Source organism: Oryctolagus cuniculus, chromosome X, assembly GCF_964237555.1.
Source record: "Oryctolagus cuniculus chromosome X, mOryCun1.1, whole genome shotgun sequence".
NCBI classification, from domain to species: Eukaryota; Metazoa; Chordata; class Mammalia; order Lagomorpha; family Leporidae; genus Oryctolagus; species Oryctolagus cuniculus.
Window position 1 is genome coordinate 12,523,835 of NC_091453.1, and position 10,505 is coordinate 12,534,339.

Below are 10,505 nucleotides of genomic sequence, written 5' to 3' on the forward strand. Positions count from 1 at the left end.
TCTACGTTTCTGGACTTCCCACAATACTGTGTTATGGATGAAGGAATGTAGGCAAAAACACGTAAGTGATACATTCCACATTCAAGCTTAGTCCAATGCTACAGGCAAATTTTCTGTTCACTTTTCCTTCCCATGGTAACAATGAATGGCATGTACCTTTGGTGCAGCTGCAAGATCACAGATCCTCCTCAGCCCTGGCAGCCCGTTTCCTTAAGCTACTGTCCACAGTAGTGTTGCTCAAAAAATGCTTTTACAATGAGTTATTGGGGTTAATATTGTGGCAGGATAAATTATCATATCAACTAGTACAGTGGCCACTTCTCAAATTCCATTCCCTTTGTTTTCTTTCTTTTAAATATAAATCAAACCATTTTAATTAAATTACAATTATTTATCACTGGCTGACTTTAAACAATTATCACTAAATAAATAAAAGATACAGGAATATATAAACAACACAAACATTAAAATAAATGTTGATTTCTGTTGTGAATATGGTTGATTAAGACAGCATTCCCATTCTCCTCCAAGAAAGCACTCATCAGGAGAATAGTAATACAAAAACCACCAACTATTTCCTACAAAACTAGGAAGTAAGCGTCAACACATTTCTGTGTGATGTTAAAAGTGGAAATCATGAGAGAGGAAAAGAAAAGCCAAGGCTAGATCACATTATTTTTTTAAAAATTTTTTTAACTTTTATTTAATGAATATAAATTTCCAAAGTACGGCTTATGGATTACAATGGCTTCCCCCCCATACCGTCCCTCCCACCCACAACCCTCCCCTTTCCCACTCCCTCTCCCCTTCCATTCACATCAAGATTCATTTTCGATTATCTTAATATACAGAAGATCAGCTTAGTATACATTAAGTAAGGATTTCAACAGTTTGCTCCCACACAGAAACATAAAGTGAAAAATGATAGATGATTTTTTTTAAATGATGATGAAATCAGATCAGACCTATTGTCATGTTTAATCCCAGTGAGAGTCAAGTTGGGAGTTGATAGTTTCTTTTTTTTTTTTTTTTTACAGAGGATCAGTTTAGTATACATTAAGTAAAGATTTCAACAGTTTGCACCCCCATAGAAACACAAAGTGAAATATATTGTTTGAGTACTCGTTATAGCATTAAATTTCAATGCACAGCACATTAAGGACAGAGATCCTACATGAGGAGTAAGTGCACAGTGACTCCTGTTGTTGACTTTACCAATTGACACTCCTGTCTATGGCATCAGTAATCTCCCTATGCTCCAGTCATGAGTTTCCAAGGCTATGGAAGCCCTCTGAGTTCTCCAATTCTTATCTTGTTTAGACAAGGTCATAGTCAAAGTGGAGGTTCTCTCCTCCCTTCAGAGAAAGGTACCTCCTTCTTTGAAGACCTGTTCTTTCCACTGAGATCTCACTCACAGAGATCTTTTGCCAGAGTGTCTTGGCTTTCCATGCCTGAAATACTCTCATGGGCTTTTCAGCCAGATCTGAATGCCTTTAGGGCTGATTCTGAGACCAGAGTGCTATTTAGGACATCTGCCATTCTATGAGTCTGCTGAGTATCTCACTTCCCATGTTGGATCACTCTCCCCTTTATTTATTCTATCGGTTAGTGTTAGCAGGTACTAAACTTGTTTATGTGCTCCCTTTGACTCTTAGTCCTTTCATTATGATCAATTGTGAACTGAAATTGATCACTTGGAATAGTGAGATGGCATTGGTACATGCCACCTTGATGGGATTAAATTGGAGTCCCCTGGTATGTTTCTAACTCTACCATTTGGGGCAAGTCAGCTTGAGCATGTCCCAAATTATATATCTCTTCCCTCTCTTATTCCTACTCTTATGTTTCACAGGGATCACATTTCAGTTAAATTTCAACACTTAAGAATAATTGTGTATTAATTACAGAATTAAACCAGTCATATTAAGTAGAACAGACAAAAAAACTACTAAGAGGGATAATGTATTAAGTTGTTCATTAACAGTCAGGGCTATGCTGATCAAGTCACCGTTTCCCATAGTGTCCATTCCACTTCAACAGGTTTCCTTTTTGGTGTTCAGTCAGTTGTCACCGATCAGGGAGAACATATGGTAATTGTCCCTTTGGGATTGGCTTATTTCACTCAGCATGATGTGTTCCAGATTCCTCCATTTTTTGCAAATGACTGGATTTCGTTGTTTCTTACTGCGGTATAGTATTCTAAAGAGTACATACCCCATAATTTCTTTATCCAGTCTACCGTTGCTGGGCATTTAGGTTGGTTCCAGGTCTTAGCTATTGTGAATTGAGCTGCAATAAACATTAGGCTGCAGACCGCTTTTTTGTTTGCCAATTTAAATTCCTTTGGGTAAATTCCAAGGAGTGGGATGGCTGGGTCGAACGGTAGGGTTATCTTCAGGTTTCTGAGGAATCTCCAGACTGACTTCCATAGTGGCTTGACCAGTTTGCATTCCCACCAACAGTGGGTTAGTGTCCCTTTTTCCCCACATCCTCGCCAGCATCTGTTGTTGGTAGATTTCTGCATGTGAGCCATTCTAACCGGGGTGAGGTGGAACCTCATTGTGGTTTTGATTTGCATTTCCCTGATTGCTAATGACCTTGAACATTTTTTCATGTGCCTGTTGGCCATTTGGATTTCCTCTTTTGAAAAATGTCTATTGAGGTCCTTGGCCCATCTCTTAATTGGGTTGTTGGTTTTGTTTTTGTGGAGTTTCTTGATCTCTTTGTAGATTCTGGTTATTAACCCTTTATCTGTTGCATAGTTTGCAAATATTTTTTCCCATTCTGTCGGTTGTCTCTTCACTCACCTGACTGTTTCTTTTGCAGTACAGAAACTTCTCAATTTGATGCAATCCCAATAGTTAATTTTGGCTTTGACTGCCTGTGCCTCCCGGGTCTTTTCCAGAAATTCTTTGCCTGTGCCAATATCTTGAAGGGTTTCTCCAATGTTCTCTAATAACTTGATGGTGTCAGGTCGTAGATTTAGGTCTTTTATCCATGTTGAGTGGATTTTTGTGTAAGGTGTAAGGTAGGGGTCTTGCTTCATGATTCTGCACGTGGATATCCAATTTTCCCAGCACCATTTATTGAATAGACTGTCCTTGCTCCAGGAATTAGTTTTAGATCCTTGATCAAATATAAGTTGGCTGTAGATGTTTGGGTTGATTTCTGGTGTTTCAATTCTGTTCCATTGGTCTATCCATCTGTTTCTGTACCAGTACCATGCTGTTTTGATTACAACTGCCCTGGGTATGTCCTGAAATCTGATATTGTGATGCCTCCGGCTTTGTTTTTGTTGTACAAAATTGCTTTAGCTATTCGAGGTCTCTTGTGCCTCCATATTAATTTCAGCACCAATTTTTCCAGATCTGAGAAGAAGGTCTTCGGTATCTTGATTGGTATTGCATTGAATTTATAAATTGCTTTTGTGAGAATGGACATTTTGATGATATTGATTCTTCCAATCCATGAGCATGGAAGATTTTTCCATTTCTTGGTATCCTCTTCTATTTCTTTCTTTAAGGTTTTGTAATTTTCATCGTAGAGATCTTTAACGTCCTTGGTTAAGTTTATTCCAAGGTATTTGATTGTTTTTGTAGCTATTGTGAATGGGATTGATCTTAGAAGTTCTTCCTCAGCCATGGCATTGTCTGTGTATACAAAGGCTGTTGATTTTTGTACATTGATTTTATACCCTGCTACTTTGCCAAAATCTTCTATGAGTTCCAATAGTCTCTTAGTAGAGTTCTTTGGGTCCCCTAAATAAAGAATCATGTCATCTGCAAAGAGGGATAGTTTGAGTTCTTCCTTCCCAATTTGTATCCCTTTAATTTCTTTTTCTTGCCTAATAGCTCTGGCTAGAACCTCCAGAACTATATTGAATAGCAGTGGTGAGAGTGGACATCCCTGTCTGGTCCCAGATCTCAGTGGAAATGCTTCCAACTTTTCCCCATTCAATAGGATGTTGGCTGTGGGTTTTTCATAGATTGCTTTGATTGTGTTGAGGAATGTTCCTTCCATACCCAGTTTGCTTAGAGTTTTCATCATGAACGGGTGTTGTATTTTATCAAATGCTTTCTTGGCATCTATTGAGATAATCATATGGTTTTTCTTCTGCAGTCTGTTAATGTGGTGTATCACATTGATTGTCTTGCGCACATTAAACCATCCCTGCATACCAGGGATAAATCCCACTTGGTCTGGGTGGATGATCTTTCTGATGTGTTGTTACATTCTATTGGCGAGAATTTTATTGAGGATTTTTGCATCTATGTTCATCAGGGATATTGGTCTGTAATTCTCTTTCAGTGCTGCATCTTTTTCCGGCTTAGGAATTAAGGTGATGCTGGCTTCATAGAAAGAATTTGGGAGGATTCCCTCTTCTTCGATTGTTCTGAATAGTTTGAGAAGAATTGGAGTTAGTTCTTCTTTAAATGTCTGGTAGAATTCAGCAGTGAATCCATCTGGTCCTGGGCTTTTCTTTGTTGGGAGGGCCTTTATTACTGTTTCAATTTCTGTCTCAGTTATGGGTCTGTTTAGGTTTTCGATGTCTTCCTGGTTCAATTTAGGTAGGTTGCATGTGTCCAGGAATCTATCCATTTCTGATAGGTTTCCCTGTTTGCTGGCATACAAGTCCTTGTAGTAATTTCTGATGATTCTTTTTATTTCTGTGGTGTCTGTTGTTACGTTTCCTTTTTCAACTCTGATTTTATTGATTTGGGTCTTTTCTCTTCTTTTTTTAGTTAGTTGGGCCAATGGGGTGTCAATTTTGTTTATTTTTTCAAAAAACCAGCTCCTCGTTTGGCTGATTTTTTGTAATGTTTTTCTTGATTCAATCCTGTTGATTTCTTCTCTGATTTTAATTATTTGTCTTCTCCTACTAGATTTGGGTCTGGTTTGCTGTAGGTTTTCTAGATCCTTGAGGTGAATAGAAAGCTCATCTATTTGGTGCCTTTCCAATTTCTTGATGTAGGCACCTATTGATATAAACTTTCCTCTTAACACTGCTTTTGCTGCGTCCCATAAGTTTTGGTATGTTGTGCTGTTATCCTCATTTACTTCCAGAAAGTTTTTGATTTCTCTTTTGATTTCTTCTATGACCCATTGTTCATTCAGGAGCATGTTGTTCAATCTCCATGTGTTTGCGTATGCTCTAGGGATTCCTGAGTTGTTCATTTCCAACTTCATTCCTTTATGGTCTGAGAAGCTGCATGGTATGATTCTAATTCTTTTGAATTTGCTGAGACTTGCTTTATGGCCTAGTATGTGGTCAATCCTAGAGAAGGTTCCATGTACTGCTGAGAAGAATGTAAAATCTTTAGCTGTAGGATTGAAAGTTCTGTATATATCTGTTAGATCCATTTGGGCTATAGTGTCGTTTAAATCTACTGTATCCTTGTTGATCTTCTGTCCTATTGATCTGTCTATTTCTGAGAGTGGAGTATTGAAGTCCCCCAGTACTATTGTATTGGGGTCTAAGTCTCCCTTTAAGTCCGTTAACAAATCTTTTAGATAAACCAGTGCCCTGTAGTTAGGTGCATATACATTGATAATTGTTATATCTTCCTGTTGAATTGATCCCTTAATCATTATGTAGTGTCCCTCTTTGTCTCTCTTAACAGTTTTTGTGGTAAAGTTTATGGTGTCTGAAATTAAGATGGCTACGCCCGCTCTTTTTTCATTTCTGTTGGCATGGTATATCTTTTTCCAGCCTTTCACTTTCAGTCTGTATGGATCTTTGTTGGAAAGAAGTGTTTCTTGTAAGCAGCAAATAGATGGGTTTTGTTCCTTAACCCAATCAGCCAAACGGTGTCTTTTAACTGGACAGTTCAGGCCATTCACGTTCAATGTGACTAATGATAAGTGGTAACTTTGCCCTGCCATTTGCCAAAGATAAGTTCTAATATATGCTTTGAATTCCCTGTGATCTTTTACTGTGAGGTTTCCTTCCTTGGTTTCCTTCCTTTACCTTCTTTCATATTGATGACCGTGTTTCTGTGTTTCTGTGTGTAACACATCTTTAAGCATCTTTTGCAGGGCTGGACGAGAGGCAACAAATTCTTTCAATTTCTGTTTGCTATGAAAAGTCTTTATTTCACCTTCATTCACAAATGACAGCTTTGCAGGATATAATATTCTGGGCTGGCAGTTGTTCTCTCTTAGTACCTGGGCTATATCTCGCCATTCCCTCCTAGCTTGTAGAGTTTCTGATGAGAAGTCAGCTGTGAGTCTGATTGGAGATCCTCTGAGAGTAATCTGACGTTTCTCTCTTGCACATTTTAGGATCTTTTCTTTATGTTTCACTGTGGAGAGTTTAATTACAACGTGTCGTGGTGAGGATCTCTTCTGGTCGTGTTTATTAGGGGTTCTGTGAGCTTCCTGTACTAGGATTTCTCTGTCCTTCTCCAAACCTGGGAAATTTTCTGCTAATATCTCACTAAAAAGGCCTTCTAATCCTTTCTCCCTCTCCATGCCTTCAGGAACTCCTAGAACCCGAATGTTGGGTTTTTTAATAGTATCCTGAAGATTCCCGACAATATGTTTTAGGTTTCCAATTTCCTCGTCTTTTCTTTGGTCTGACTGTATCCTTTCCTGTTCTCTGTCTTCTAAGTCCGATATTCTCTCTTCTGCTTCTCCCATTCTGTTTGTAAGGCTCTCTATTGTGTTTTTCATTTGATCTATTGAATTCTTCACTTCAGTCACTATCCCAGTTTCCTGTTGTACTAGTTGTTTCGTTTCATTTTGATTCCTCCTTAATATTTCATTTTCACGAGAGAGATTTTCTATCTTGTCCATTAAGGATTTCTGTAGTTCAAGAATTTGTTTTTGAGAACTTCTTAATGTTCTTATCAATTTTTTGAGATCTGCTTCTTGCATTTCTTCTATGTCATCATCCTCATAATCTTGAATTGGGGTGTCTTTTTCATTTGAGGGCTTCATGGTGACTTCCTTGTTTTTATTACCTTGGTTTTTGCGTTTGTTATTTGTCATATTGGAGATATTTGGTTTCTTCACTGTGGTGCTTTTTCTTGTTATACTATGACTCTAGATTAAGTGGACTATCTGTTTTTGATGGAGCCTTAGGGCTTGAGATGGGTGTGGCCTGAGAGCTCTGTTTGGTGTGCCAAAGGTGACACTCCCAGGTTAGGCATGGTAAACCTCTCTCTCTCTCTCTCTCTCTTTTTTTGATTCAAAAGGGAAGTTATTCTGCACAGCTGAATGAAGTTGGAGGTAGTTAGCAGGCAAATGATATACCCACAGGAGCCAGAGATCGGAAGCTCTTTCCCAAGGACCACACAGGGAATCTGTTCGGCCCTCAGAGTGGGCTCAAAGTCTCCTTCAGTTTCCCACAGGGTTGCCAAAGTTACGTAATTGTAGCGTCTCTGGAGAGTGCTCACGTGAATTCCGTGAGTTCTCTCCCCCACCATCTCTTTTTTCACAGTCTCAGTTCAGTAGCACCACAAATTTACTAGGTCCTAATCTCCTGTTAATTCGCCCCGCCCAGAGTCAGGTTTTTCTGCTAGGCTCAGGGCCGGTGCAGACCTGAGGTCGCTCTGCTTATGACGTATGTCCAAGATGGCGCCTGCTCTTTGTCTTGCTCGCCCTTGAGAGGTGAGCGGAGAGAGAGAAACCCGTGTCTGTACCAGTCACCTTTTTTTTCCCTCTCTCTCTCTTCCAGTTAGCTTGGTGAAGTCCCCCCCCCCCGGGGATCGTTCCCTCTAGTCTCCTCTCTCCGCTTGCCTGCCGGTGTCTCGGGTTATTGAGGTTCAGCTCACCTCGCATTCCAGCGCTGGTGTGTTGAGTCTGCCGCTGGTGTCTCGAACTGTGGGCTCCCACGCTCTCCACGCAGGTCCGCTCCCCTTCCAGCGCCGATGTGTGGACTCAGAGCCCTGGACGTCCCAAGTCTCTCCACTGTTGTCTGTGTGGCACACACTCTCCTTCGAGCACTTGCGCGCAGACCCTGCAGCTTGCGCAGCTCAGTCCCGCGGCTTGGCTTCCACGGCTCAGTCCCGCAGCTGGGTCCTGCGGCTCGGCTTTCGCGCGGTGGGCGACCTTGTTCTCCCAGTAGGTCCTCCGATTCACGACTACTGGATCCAGAAGAGTTTCCTCTGCAATATTTTTCTGGTTCTTTTTTCTGAGGCTACCGTAACTCCCCTTTTATTAAACTAAATTTTCCCGGACTATTGGTGCGCGCCCTCACTATTCCGCCATCTTGGCTCCGCCCCGCTAGATCACATTATTAAAACCAACTGTGGGGCCGGCACTGTGGCGTAGCAGGTAAGGCTGCCGCCTTCAGTGCTGGCATCCCATATGGGCGCCAGTTCTAGTCCCAGCTGCTCCACTTTTGATCCAGCTCTCTGCTGTAAGTAGAAGATGGCCCAGGTCCTTGGCCCCTGCACCTGCGTGGGATACCCGGAGGAAGCTCCTGGCTCCTGGCTTCAGATTAGCGCAACTCTGGCTGTTGTGGTCATCTGGGGAGTGAACCAGTGGATGGAAGAACTCTCTCTAACTCTGCCTCTCTGTAACTCTGCCTTTCAAATAAATAAATAAATCTTAAAAAAAAAAAAAACGCAACTGCAACACATCTCAGAAAGTACAAAGCTATACATCTTTAAATATATATGGGGTCCTCAGAAAGTTCATGGAGCATGAGTATTATGAAATAACTATACATGAATTTCTAAAAAGTTTTGCAAAACAAATCACTTTTTGTTACTCCCATTGTCCACAAAGGTTTTGAAGGACTCTCCTACTTCCTGGAGGGTTAGAACATAGTATGAGGTGAAAAAGTAGTATTATCTATTTGAAAAATTATGTGTGTAAATGTGTGCTTGTAGAGAGGAGTTAGGCAAGAGGGGGTTTGCGTTGTCTGTGTGTGAGCCAGGTGGCAGTACAATTATGCAAATGGATCTGCTGCACGCACACACACACACACATATAAATATACAGTCAATCCAGTTTTCTTAGCTACAATGGAATCCATGAAAAATATGCAGAGACCTCTTGCTAAGAAGTGGAAAAAGAAGGGCCTTCCTATTGTGAAATCTGCTTTTTGTATAACCTCTCTAGTTTGATTTTCCAATTACAGGGGCCTCTTGCAAGTAGCCAGTTCAGGAAAATTTTTCAAAAGTTATCATTAAAAATAAACTAACACAAGAGTTATAATAGGGGTCAGCACTGTTGCGTAGTGGGCTAGGCCTCCGTCTGCGGCACCAACATCCCGTATGTGTGTGGGTTCATGTCCCAGCTGCTCCTCTTCCAATCCAGCTCCCTGCTTATGGTATCGGAAAAGCAGTAGAAGGTGGTTCGAGTGCTTGGGCCCCTGCACCCAAATGGGACAGCTGGAAGAAGCTTCTGGCTCTTGGCTTTGAATCGGTCCAGCTCTGGCTGTTGTGGCCATTTGGGAAGTGAACCAGTGGATGGAAGACCTTTTTCTCTGTCTCTGCCTGTCTGTAACTCTCTCAAATAAATAAATAAAATGTTTTTAAAATTTTTTTAAAGTTATAGTAAACTATTAAATATGAAATCAAGAGATTCACCACTAATCAACACACCAAAAATATCCACTAGAACATGTTGCCATAGAGAAGAAATTGACTGTGACCAAATATTTTGTAATCAAAGTTTATGCAAATTCAGCCTTCATTTTTAATGTCAGATGTTACTTTTATAAGATTTTTTTTTAAATATTTGAATGGAAGAGTTATGGGGGGAGGGAGATACTTTCCATCACTAGTTCACACCCCCAAAATATTCATGACAATCAGTACTCGGCCAGGCTGAAGCCAGGAGTCCGGAACTCCATCCTGGTCTCCCTCACGGATACGGAGTATGGGAGGCCCAACTACTTGTGTCATATTCTGCAGCATGTCCAGGCACATCAGTATGAAGCTGGATCACAAAGAGTAGCCAGGATGTGAACTAATTTTTAATTGATGTCATAGCTGTTTCTTCAGGCACCAGCACACCGGGTTCTAGTCCCGGTCAGGGCGCCGGATTCTGTCCCGGTTGCCCCTCTTCCAGGCCAGCTCTCTGCTGTGGCCCAGGAGTGCAGTGGAGGATGGCCCGGGTCCTTGGGCCCTGCACCCCATGGGAGACCAGGAGAGGCACCTGGCTCCAGGCTTCGGATCAGCACGGTGTGCCAGCCGCAGCGGCCATTGGGGAGTGAACCAACGGAAAAAGGGAAGACCTTTCTCTCTCTCTCTCTCTCACTGTCCACTCTGTCAAAAAAAAAAAAAAAAAAAAAAAAAAACACAAAAAACAAAAAAAAAAAAAACTAAGAATTTTAGTATTTTCAAACAAACTGAAACTTTTTACTCTAGAATAAGACAACATGGTAATTGGATCAGAATGTTCATGGCAACGTGAAAGAAATACACAGTAAAATGATAATACTGAGGAAAAAGTAAAAAGTGGAATGCATGATGGTGAATTCTTTGTTTGCCTTATCTCTTTCAGTATTTCTTTAGTGTGAATAAAAGTTATCAAATGTATTTTGCTTAAGA